Consider the following 13,450-nt stretch of genomic DNA (forward strand, 5'->3'; position numbering starts at 1 on the left):
CTATGTCTTCCTATCTGAAGTGAGTGATCACTACATGGGTAGTCAGCAAATTCAAACTTTTATACAAGTGGAGAAGCTGAAAGTGCTTGAGAAACACACTCACTGTCTTATGAGAGAGAATGACATAGTTCTAAATAACAATTCAGGAAGGAAGGAAGAGAAAAGATTACAAGAGGATTGAGGACTTAGTAAGTATTAAGATGCTGAGTGGAAGAATATTATATTTTGGAAAAAGATGAGAAACTAAGCATATGTGGAATTACAGGTATAAGAAAGACTCTGCTTATGGAGCAGCAACTCATATTTTTAAATGACAAAAATATAAAGGCAATTAAAAATGAAAGAAATCCTATTACTGTCCTTAGTAGCGGAGAGAACTTGTGGCACTGTTAATTCCCTTTTGGATACAGAATGGTTATTTGGGGGATCTTAGGAGTAGATTTTTATATTGTTGGTATATAGTGATTTTTTCAGAAAGACAGGTTTTCTGGAGACCATGCTATCTTTCCTTTTGTTGATACAAACAATTCCCTAAATTCCAGAATGTAGGCTTCTAAAATTCAGCTTTGATAACATGCATCCATAGTAATGGTATGGTGGGTCATAAACTACTTGAGATCATACCAATAGACAAAACAGAACTCATTTGATGAATTATGCTGATATGGTCTTTCTCCACGTTAATAACTAAAACTAAATTTTTAGTGGTGGGTAAGCAAGAGAAACCTTAGTCACCCTCTAAGGTTAAGAAAAATTGGGCATTTTAATGAAAATCTACAATCTTTTTGGGAAAGTGAAACACTTTCTAGTATTGATAAGGCAATTTCTAATAAAGCTACCCTCTAGAATTAGCTGGGGTTAGGCTCTTACATCAAATTTGTTTTTCCTTCTACCTATATCCCTCTGAACCCTGTTTGTTCTCAGTCACTCTCAAGGAACTGAATCACCTTGGAAGAATAAACAGCATAGAAGACTAACACAAAAAAACAGGAAGGCAATTTACTATCCTGGAGTATAGAGATACAAAACTATCTAGATTCTTCCCATATCAATGACAGAAATTGAAAGATTCAATAATACAGATTGCAGTGGGTCTCTAATGACTCTACTTCTGTGAGGCATTTTCTAAAGCAGGGTAGTATCGTAATTTGTTCTTTAAAATTATAGTTTTGTAAAAATACAGATACAGGAAACACAACTAGCTATGCAGATGCTGCTGAATCACTATTTTAGGTGATGACTTATGACACTAGAATGATTATACTCCTGGAAAAGTGTTAAGTAGTTCAGAAGAACCAAAATTTTATGCTTAGCAAGACCCATAGGTATGATCAAGGGGCTTTAAACTGAAATCAAAGGATAAAAAAATTCCTCAATTAAAACTGTAAGACTATGAACAATAATAACACCACAGGGGAGAAAAGCAGAGTAAAAGAACTATCAGGTACTGATTAAAAGAAGAGATATAAACAAATAGAAAAAAAATCCAATAGTTTAAAATAAAGTGTGTGTTTGTCTATTTGTATATAGCAAACCTGAAATTTCAACATAAGTAAATCTCAGGGATTAACACTTAGGAATCCATGAATGGGAACTGGCATTTGAAAGGAGTATCTTACAATGTTTTATAATGGAAGGCGGAAGATACCTTTAAACCAATACATACACATGTATATGGAAATTCTTGAACAAGGGATAAAGGAATCCCTAAATGAGGTTAAAAGAAGGCAATAGTTGTACTAACAGAAGGAACATACTTTTTGGCCACCTGAACAGATGGAGGATTTAGGTCAAATTTTCCTAAAACATGTTGCAAACAAGCACAAGGATAAGATACCACAATGATGGGTGGAGACATTAGCTCTTTACCTGTACTGGCAGCTTAATTTTGTTCAAATCAGAGCATCTGATAAATTCCTAAGTTACCCTGTTGAAAATTTCATCCTCCAACAAATAGAGGAAGCAATGAGGGGAACTGATTTAACGATTTCATACTTAAATTTAAAAAAAATGCCAGAACTGAATGATGATGCAGAAGTGATAGGAAGTCTAGTAGTGACTATGCCAATGAAAGACAATCCTGGGCATTGTCAAACATGTTGCTACATCTCTGGTTGGATATTTTGACAGTCACTCATGATATTCTTAGGAAACAGGACAAACAGTGGATTTATAGATGGCTTAATAACTATCATCGAAAGAATAAAGATTGGCAGGTTCACATCAACCTTGAGGGAGACATCTACTTGGTCTATTCTTGGTTTGGTTCTACAAAATATTTTAAATCGGTAACTTGAAGAAATAGGAGCACATTTGTACATTTCTGGAGGACACAAAGTTGAGAAAGAGAGTTATAATATGCAGGATAAAATAGTACATTCAACAAATATTGGGACTTCCCTGGCAGTCCAGTGCAGTGGGCACCGGTTTGATCCCTGGTCAGGGAAGTAAGATCCCTGCATGCCATACAGCTCGGCCAAAAAACCCTCAAACAACCAAAAAACAAACAAACAAACAAAAAACCACCAATAAAAAAACAAATATTGATTGAGCACCTTTTTAGGTAAGGTGTTAAAGTGAATACAAAGATCGATCAAGATATAGTTCTTCCACTTATTTCCTTTTCAACACAAGTAGATAAAAATATTTTAAAATTATCAAAGGACAAGATATGAAGTAAGAAAAAATACAGATAAAGTGGTTGGACAGATAGACGAAGGAAGATATCACTTCTGGCTTTATGTGTTGGTGGGTTCAGAATCTGGGATAATTTAGTGAAAGTGTTCATAGGAACATGTCAGATGAGTAGAATTTGGACATGTAGTGGTCAAGAGAAGGGGAATCTAGATTCAGAGGTGGGAAAGCATGGAGCTTATATTGAGAAAGTTTTGTGGTTTTGTTTGAAGAATGAAATGTAGGACAGGGAGCAGTAGGAAACAAAAGTTGGGTAATAAGATTCTGGGATACAGGTTGGCACGATGAACTAAAAACAATAAAATTAAATTTAACTTGGATGAACTTATAATTTCAAAGCAAAGATGTTGGTCTCTGCTTTCTTCTTGAAAATTATTACCCCCAAACAATAAGGCAAAAAGAAATAACACAAACTCCAATTTTAATGACTAAGAGGCATACACGAACCACAATACATGGAAATTAAAAGCAGATAAAAGAATGATGACTTAGCATAGCAAAGGAAGGCCAAGTCCATGTGCCTGAAGAGAAGGATACCACAAAGAAGCAGCATTTCCAGAACACTGGACATGTTCAGGAATTAGAAACACCCGTACAAAAGGCAGAAGAGAGGCAAAGGACTAAAATCAAGGAAATTGGGCTAAAAACAAAAAGTCTGAGGCAGAAAAAATTAAACCCCTGCTCATGGTGACACCAAGCAAAAAGGATGGGCTAAAGCTAAGTGCCAGATACTGCTACAGAATTAGATAGTTTAAAATATAAGAAATAAAACTATCAACTTTTTAAATGTTTTGAGATAAAAATTATTTGGTGTTATAAAACAGTGTAAAGGGGCTTTCCTGGTGGTGCAGTGGTTAAGAATCTGCTTGCCAATGCAGGGGACATGGGTTTGAGCCCTGGTCTGGGAAGATCTCACATGCCACGGAGCAACTAAGTCCGTGCACCACAACTACTGAGCCTGCACTCTAGAGCCCGCGAGCCACAACTATTGAGCTCACGTGCCACAACTACCGAAGCCCACATGCTTAGAGCCTGTGCTCCGCAACAAGAGAAGCCACTGCAATGAGAAGCCCGCGCACCGCAATGAAGAGTAGCCCCTGCTCGCCACAACTAGAGAAAATCTGCGCACAGCAACGGAGACCCAACGCAGCCAAAAGTAAAGTAAATAAATAAATTTATTAAAAAAAAAAACAAAACAGTGTAAAATATTTTTAAACAGTTCTTAATCAGAAGAGCATTTCTCAAAGCACGTATGCCCTGGCTCTGAGTCCCAACTGCAAAGATTCTCATTTAGTAGGGTGGGAACTAGAAACCTATATCTTGAACAAGTTTTTTACTCTAAAAACCACTGAGCTAGTGTAAAAAAGAAATCTATCACCAAAACCTATCAAAAGTTAAAACAGTATAGAGAAAAATACCATCATTTTCATTCATAGGTAAATACTATGTGCCAGGTATGGTTCTAGGAACTGGGAATAGGGCAGTAAACAAAAAGGTGTATATTCTAGGAGCAGTAGAGACACAAACAATGTACGTAAAATATGTAGTGTTTTGCATATAATTAGATGGTTATATGAAGAAAAATATAGTAGGGAAGGAATAAAAGGAATGGGACTAGAAAGAAGGTAATATTTCTGCAAATATTTGAAGGAAGAGAGGGAGCAAAACCATAAAGATATTTGGGAAAAGTGTTTCAGGCAGAGAGAACTGATGCAAAGGCCCCGAGACACGCGACTGTCCATATATTTATTCAAGGAACATCAAGGAGGACAGTAGAGCTGGAGCAGAGTGAGTGAAGATATGAGATTAGAAAGGTAATTAGGGAACTAAATTGTATAGCATCTCACGGGCCTCTGAAGGACTTTGGCTTTTATTCCTAGTGAGATGGTAAGCTACATGATTAGAAGAATAAATATGTAAAGAATCATTTACATATATACATGCAAACATATGATATATATTATATATGAAATTCTGAAAAGCAATGAAATTTGTCTAAGTAATTAATAACAAAAATAAAAATGTCAAGTGGTGTCTGTGAACCTTAGTTGGCTAAATAAATCTAGACAATATCTAATATGGTACCTAGGGTAAGTGTTTAATATTTGTGGAATAAAAGGACAGTGGATTAATACTGAAAAGAAAAATGAGGATTTTTCAAATTCTTGTAAAGTCAGAGGCAATGTATTAAGAATATAACAATTATCCTAAGATGTGGTCTTCTATCAAATATTTCAAGGCAGTCATAGATATCAAGTAGATTTTCCCATTTCCTATTTTATATAGGTTAGGCAAGAAGAGACTAAATAAAAAGCCTTTCAGAGTTACTCTGAAACTTTTCATCTTTTGTTTGAAAGTGTCAAAGACATATTTTTTAACAGTCCATATTTTAAGCTTAGCTTAAGCTTTCCTGGGTTTTAGTTTTAAAAATTCATTTATCAGGGGGGAAGGCGGAAGATGGCGGAAGAGTAAGACGCGGAGATCACCTTCCTCCCCACAGATACACCAGAAATACATATACACGTGGAACAACTCCTACAGAACACCTACTGAAGGCTGGCAGAAGACCTCAGACCTCCCAAAAGGCAAGAAACTCTCCACGTACATGGGTAGGGCAAAAGAAAAAACAGAGACAAAAGAATACGGACGGGACCCGCACCAGTGGGAGGGAGCTGTGAAAGAGGAAAAGTTTCCACACACTAGGAAGCCCCTTCGCGGGCGGAGACTGCGGGAGGCGGAGGGGGGAGCTTCGAAGCTGCGGAGGAGAGCGCAGCAACGGGTGCGGAGGGCAAAGCGGGGAGATCCCCGCACAGAGGATCGGTGCCGACCGGCACTCACCAGCCCGAGAGGCTTGTCTGCTCACCCGCCGGGGCGGGTGGGGCTGCGAGCTGAGGCCGGAGCGCAGGGAGAGGACTGGGGTTGGCGGCTTGAACATAGCCTGAAGGGGTTAGTGCACCACAGCTAGCCGGGAGGGAGTCCGGGGAAAAGCCTGCACCTGCCGAAGAGGCAGGAGACTTTTCCTTCCCTCTTTGTTTCCTGGGGCGTGAGGAGAGGGGTTTAAGAACGCTGCTTAAAGGAACTCCAGAGACGGGCGCGAGCCGCGGCTAAAAGCGCGAACCCCAGAGACGGGCGCGAGCCGCGGCTAAAAGCGCGAACCCCAGAGACCGGCGCGAGCCGCGGCTGAAAGCGCGGAATCCAGAGACGGGCGCGAGCCGCGGCTGAAAGCGCGGACCCCAGAGGCGGGCGCGAGCCGCGGGAGACGTTAAGGCTGCTGCTGCCGCCACCGAGGGGCCTGTGTGCGAGCACAGGTCACTCTCCACACCCCTCTTCCGCGGAGCCTGTGCAGCCCGCCACTGCCAGGTTCCCGGGATCCAGGGACAACTTCCCCGGGACAGCGCACAGCGCGCCTCAGGCTGGTGCAAAGTCACGCCGGCCTTTGCCACCGCAGGCCCGCCCCGCACTCTGTGCCCCTCCGTCCCCGCCGGCCTGAGTGCGCCAGAGCCCCCAATCAGCGGCTCTTTTAACCCCATCCTGTCTGAGCAAAAAACAGACGCCCTCCAGCGATCTACACGTAGTGGCAGGGCCAAATCCAAAGCTTAGCCCTGGGAGCTGTGAGAACAAAGAAGAGAAAGGGAAATCTCTCCCAGCAGCCTCAGAAGCAACGGATTAAAGCTCCACAATCAACTTGATATACCCTGCATCTGTGGAATACCTGAATAGACAACCAATCATCCCAAATTAAGGAAGTGGACTTTAGGAGCAAGATCTATGATTTTTTCCCCTTTCCTCTTTTTGTGAATGTGTATGTGTATGCTTCTGTGTGAGATCTTGTCTGTATAGTCTTGCTTCCACCATTTGTCCTAGGGTTCTATCCGTCCATGTTTTTTTAAATTTTTTTTTCTTAATAATTAATTTTAATAACAATATTATACTTTACCTTCGTTCTTTCTTTCTTTCTTTCTTTCCTTCCTTCCTTCCCTCCTTTAGACAACGAATCATCCCAAATTGAGGAGGTGGTCTCTGACAGCAAGATTTAGGATTTTTCCCCATTTACCTCTTTTAGTGAGGGTGTATGTGTATGCTTCTGTGTAAGATTTTGTCTGTATAGCTTTGCTGCCAACATTAGTCCTAAGGTTCTTTCCGTCCCTTTTTTTTTTTTTCTAAATAAGAATTTTTTAATTCAATAACTTTATTATACTTTATTTTATTTTTACTGTATCTTCTTTCTGTCTTTTTTCCTTCTTTCCCTCCTTCCTTCCTTCCTCCCTCCCTCCCTCCCTCCTTTCTTTCCTTCTTGCCTTCTTTCCTTCTTTGCTTCTTTCTTTCTTTCTTCCTTCCTTCCTACCCTCCTTTCCTTCTTTCTTTCCTCATACTTCTACTAATTCCCTCTACTTTTTCTCCCTTTTATCCTGAGCCGTGTGGATGAAAAGCTTTTGGTGCTCCAGCCAGGAGGCAGGGCTCTGCCTCTGAGGTAGGAGAGCCAACTTCAGGACACTGATCAACAAGAGACCTCCCAGCTCCACATAATATCAAACGGCGAAAATCTCCCAGAGACCTCCATCTTAACACCAGCACCCAGCTTCACTCAACGACCAGCAAGCCACAGTGCTGGAAAACCTATGCCAAACAACTAGCAAAACAGGAACACAACCTCACCCATTAGCAGAGAAGCTGCCTAAAATCATAATAAGGCCACAGACACCCCCAAACACACCACCAGACGTGAACCTGCCCACTAGAGAGACAAGATCCAGCCTCATCCACCACAACACAGGCACTAGTCCCCTCCACTAGGAAGCCTACACAACCCACTGAACCAACCTTAGCCACTGGAGACAGACATCAAAAACAGGAGGAACTACGAACCTGCAGCCTGCAAAAAGGAGACCCCAAACACAGTAAGATAAGCAAAATGAGAAGACAGAAAAACACACAGCAGATAAAGGAGCAAGATAAAAATGCACCAGACCTAACAAATGAAGAGGAAATAGGCAGTCTACCTGAAAGAGAATTCAGAATAATGATAGTAAGGTTGATCCGAAATCTTGGAGATAGAATGGACAATAGATTGGACAAAATGCAAGAATCAGTTAACAAGGACCTAGAAGAACTAAAGATGAAACAAGCAACGATGAACAACACAATAAATGAAATTAAAAGTACTCTAGATGGGATCAATAGCAGAATAACTGAGGCAGAAGAACGGATAAGTGACCTGGAAGATAAAATAGTGGAAATAACTACTGCAGAGCAGAATAAAGAAAAAAGAATGAAAAGAACTGAGGACAGTCTCAGAGACCTCTGGGACAACATTAAACGCACCAACATTCGAATTATAGGGGTTCCAGAAGAAGAAGAGAAAAAAGAAAGGGACTGAGAAAATATTTGAAGAGATTATAGTTGAAAACTTCCCTAACATGGGAAAGGACATAGTTAATCAAGTCCAGGAAGCACAGAGAGTCCCATACAAGATAAATACAAGGAGAAATACGCCAAGACACATATTAATCAAACTGTCAAAAATTAAATACAAAGAAAGCATATTAAAAGCAGCAAGGGAAAAACAACAAATAACACATAAGGGAATCCCCATAAGGTTAACAGCTGATCTCTCAGCAGAAACCCTACAAGCCAGAAGGGAGTGGCAGGACATACTGAAAGTGATGAAGGAGAAAAACATGCAGCCAAGACTACTCTACCCAGCAAGGATCTCATTCAGATTTGATGGAGAAATTAAAACCTTTACAGACAAGCAAAAGCTGAGAGAGTTCAGCACCACCAAACCAGCTTTACAACAAATGCTAAAGGATCTTTTCTAGGCAAGAAACACAAGAGAAGGAAAAGACCTATAATAACGAACCCAAAACAATTTAGAAAATGGGAATAGGAACATACATATCGATAATTACCTTAAATGTAAATGGACTAAATGCTCCCACCAAAAGACACAGATTAGCTGAATGGATACAAAAACAAGACCCTTATATATGCTGTCTACAAGAGACCCACTTCAGACCTAGAGACACATACAGACTGAAAGTAAGGGGATGGAAAAAGATATTCCATGCAAATGGAAGCCAAAAGAAAGCTGGAGTAGCAATTCTCATATCAGACAAAATAGACTTTAAAATAAGGACTATTAAAAGAGACAAAGAAGGACACTACATAATGATCAAGGGATAGATCCAAGAAGAAGATATAACAATTGTAAATATTTATGCACCCAACATAGGAGCACCTCAATACATAAGGCAAATACTAACAGCCATAAAAGGGGAAATCGACAGTAACACATTCATAGTAGGGGACTTAAACACCCCACTTTCACCCATGGACAGATCATCCAAAATGAAAATAAATAAGGAAACACAAGCTTTAAATGATACATTAAACAAGATGGACTTAATTGATATTTATAGGACACTCCATCCAAAAACAACAGAATACACATTTTTCTCAAGTGCTCATGGAACATTCTCCAGGATAGATCATATCTTAGGTCACAAATCAAGCCTTGGTAAATTTAAGAAAATTGAAATTGTATCAAGTATCTTTTCTGACCACAACGCCATGAGACTAGATATCAATTACAGGAAAAGATCTGTAAAAAATACAAACACATGGAGGCTAAACAATACACTACTTAATAATGAAGATATCACTGAAGAAATCAAAGAGGAAATCAAAAAATACCTAGAAACAAATGACAATGGAGACACAACGACCCAAAACCTGTGGGATGCAGCAAAAGCAGTTCTAAGGGGGAAGTTTATAGCAATACAAGCCCACCTTAAGAAGCAGGAAACATCTCGAATAAACAACCTAACCTTGCACCTCAAGCAATTAGAGAAAGAAGAACAAAAAAACCCCAAAGCTAGCAGAAGGAAAGAAATCATAAAAATCAGATCAGAAATAAATGAAAAAGAAATGAAGGAAACAATAGCAAAGATCAATAAAACTAAAAGCTGGTTTTTTGAGAAGATAAACAAAATAGATAAACCACTAGCCAGACTCATCAAGAAAAAAAGGGAGAAGACTCAAATCAACAGAACTAGAAATGAAAAAGGAGAGGTAACAACTGACACTGCAGAGATAAAAGAGATCATGAGAGATTACTACAAGCAACTCTATGCCAATAAAATGGACAATCTGGAAGAAATGGACAAATTCTTAGAAATGCACAACCTGCCAAGACTGAATCAGGAAGAAATAGAAAATATGAACAGACCAATCACAAGCACTGAAATTGAAACTGTGATTAAAAACCTTCCAACAAAGAAAAGCCCAGGACCAGATGGCTTTACAGGCGAATTCTATCAAACATTTAGAGAAGAGCTAACACCTATCCTTCTCAAACTCTTCCAAAATATAGCAGAGGGAGGACCACTCCCAAACTCCTTCTACGAGGCCACCATCACCTTGATACCAAAACCAGACAAGGATGTCACAAAGAAAGAAAACTACAGGCCAATATCACTGATGAATATAGATGCAAAAATCCTCAACAAAATACTAGCAAACAGAATCCAACAGCACATTAAAAGGATCATACACCATGATCAAGTGGGGTTTATTCCAGGAATGCAAGGATTCTTCAATATACGCAAATCTATCAATGTGATAAACCATATTAACAAATTGAAGGAGAAAAACCATATGATCATCTCAATAGATGCAGAGAAAGCTTTTGACAAAATTCAACACCCATTTATGATAAAAACCCTGCAGAAAGTAGGCATAGAGGGAACTTTCCTCAACATAATAAAGGCCATATATGACAAGCCCACAGCAAACATCATCCTCAATGGTGAAAAACTGAAACCATTTCCACTAAGATCAGGAACAAGACAAGGTTGCCCACTCTCACCACTATTATTCAACATTGTTTTGGAAGTTTTAGCCACAGCAATCAGAGAAGAAAAGGAAATAAAAGGAATCCAAATCGGAAAAGAAGAAGTAAAGCTGTCACTGTTTGCAGATGACATGATCCTATACATAGAGAACCCTAAAGATGCTACCAGAAAATTACTAGAGCTAATCAATGAATTTGGTAAAGTGGCAGGATACAAAATTAATGCACAGAAATCTCTGGCATTCCTATATACTAATGATGAAAAATCTGAAAGTGAAATCAAGAAAACACTCCCATTTACCATTGCAACAAAAAGAATAAAATATCTAGGAATAAACCTACCTAAGGAGACAAAAGACCTGTATGCAGAAAATTATAAGACACTGATGAAAGAAATTAAAGATGATACAAACAGATGGAGAGATATACCATGTTCTTGGATTGGAAGAATCAACATTGTGAAAATGACTCTACTACCCAAAGCAATCTATAGATTCAATGCAATCCCTATCAAACTACCACTGGCATTTTTCACAGAACTAGAACAAAAAATTTCACAATTTGTATGGAAACACAAAAGACCCCAAATAGTCAAAGCAATCTTGAGAACGAAAGAAGGAACTGGAGGAATCAGGCTCCCTGACTTCAGACTATACTACAAAGCTACAGTTATCAAGACGGTACGGTACTGGCACAAAAACAGAAAGATAGATCAATGGAACAGGATAGAAAGCCCAGAGATAAACCCATGCACATATGGACACCTTATCTTTGATAAAGGTGGCAGTAATGTACAATGGAGAAAGGACAGCCTCTTCAATAAGTGGTGCTGGGAAAACTGGACAGGTACATGTAAAAGTATGAGATTAGATCACTCCCTAACACCATACACAAAAATAAACTCAAAATGGATTAAAGACCTAAATGTAAGGCCAGAAACTATCAAACTCTTAGAGGAAAACATAGGCAGAACACTCTATGACATAAATCACAGCAAGATCCTTTCTGACCCACCTCCTAGAGTAATGGAAATAAAAACAAAAATAAACAAATGGGACCTAATGAAACTTCAAAGCTTTTGCACAGCAAAGGAAACCATAAACAGGACCAAAAGACAACCCTCAGAATGGGAGAAAATATTTGCAAATGAAGCAACTGACAAAGGATTAATCTCCAAAATTTACAAGCAGCTCATGCAGCTCAATAACAAGAAAACAAACAACCCAATCCAAAAATGGGCAGAAGACCTAAATAGACATTTCTCCAAAGAAGATATACAGACTGCCAACAAACACATGAAAGAATGCTCAACATCATTAATCATTAGAGAAAAGCAAATCAAAACTACAATGAGATATCATCTCACACCAGTCAGAATGGCCATCATCAAAAAATCTAGAAACAATAAATGCTGGAGAGGGTGTGGAGAAAAGGGAACACTCTTGCACTGCTGGTGGGAATGTGAATTGGTTCAGCCACTATGGAGAACAGTATGGAGGTTCCTTAAAAAACTACAAATAGAACTACCATATGACCCAGCAATCCCACTACTGGGCATATACCCTGAGAAAACCAAAATTCAAAAAGAGTCATGTACCAAAATGGTCATTGCAGCTCTATTTACAATAGCCTGGAGATGGAAACAACCTAAGTGCCCGTCATCGGATGAATGGATAAAGAAGATGTGGCACATATATACAATGGAATATTACTCAGCCATAAAAAGAAACGAAATTGAGCTATTTGTAATGAGGTGGATAGACCTAGAGTCTGTCATACAGAGTGAAGTAAGTCAGAAAGAAAAAGACAAATACCGTATGCTAACACATATATATGGAATTTAAGAAAAAAAATGTCATGAAGAACCTAGGGGTAAAGCAGGAATAAAGACGCAGACCTCCTAGACAACGGACTTGAGGTTATGGGGAGGGGGAAGGGTGAGCTGTGACAGGGCGAGAGAGAGTCATGGGCATATACACACTAACAAACGTAGTAAGGTAGATAGCTAGTGGGAAGCAGCCGCATGGCACAGGGATATTGGCTTGGTGCTTTGTGACAGCCTGGAGGGGTGGGATAGGGAGGGTGGGAGGGAGGGAGACGCAACAGGGAAGACATATGGGAACAGATGTTTATGTATGACTGATTCACTTTGTTATAAAGCAGAAACTAACACACCATTGTAAAGCAATTATACCCCAATAAAGATGTTAAAAAAAAAATTCATTTATCATGATTCACACTCAAACTAGCTCTATTTTATTTTTATTAGTTTAAAAAATTTATATTTTCAACCCAAAGTCTGTTTTTTTCCCCAAAGCCTAAAGCCCAGAGCTTTGACTGTCAATTAAGAATTTTGAAAGTGACACAGCTACTTCTGACAGCTAGAGAAAGTGAATGTACTTTCTTCTCCCCATTGTCACCAGTGTAGCTTCTAAATAGCCAATCTATTCTTTCTGGTTGTCAGACAGTCTTAGTTTTTAAATTATTTTGGTGATAAATAATGCCAAGAACAGCAAAACTGTTCTTCTTTAATATCAGTCCTTCTTTTGCCTGATAACAGAATTTTACAGAAGCATTAATTTTCTGATCAACTGAAAAATGGACAGCTAGCTCCTTCAACTACTGTAATAGGACTTTCTACAGGAATGAAATGAACTTCTGCTGTTATAGAAGAGCAAATATTGTGTTGTACTTTTTTGCATACCATGTAATGATTTCTTAGAAAAAATACACATTCTCAAGTCATAATATTAAAAGCATTACCTTACATGGCCAAGTGACTTATGCTCTTTTCTATGAACGAAACTATTGACAGGTGAAATTCAGAATAAAAATACACAAAAAAAATTTGTGTTAGCATACAGGAAATTAAGCTAAAGCCATACGATTTACTAAGTGAATAGT

The 13,450-nt window shown here is 39.0% G+C and overlaps 1 protein-coding gene across 1 annotated transcript in view; it reads right to left on the reverse strand.

Moving 5' to 3' along the window:
• Nucleotides 1-13,450, reverse strand: part of WASHC3 (WASH complex subunit 3) — a 60,253-nt gene that overhangs the window by 28,629 nt on the left and 18,174 nt on the right. The gene's annotated exons all lie outside the window — the stretch shown is intronic.

Source organism: Leucopleurus acutus, assembly GCF_964270905.1.
Source record: "Leucopleurus acutus genome assembly, chromosome: 11".
In the NCBI taxonomy this organism is placed as follows: domain Eukaryota; kingdom Metazoa; phylum Chordata; class Mammalia; order Artiodactyla; family Delphinidae; genus Leucopleurus; species Leucopleurus acutus.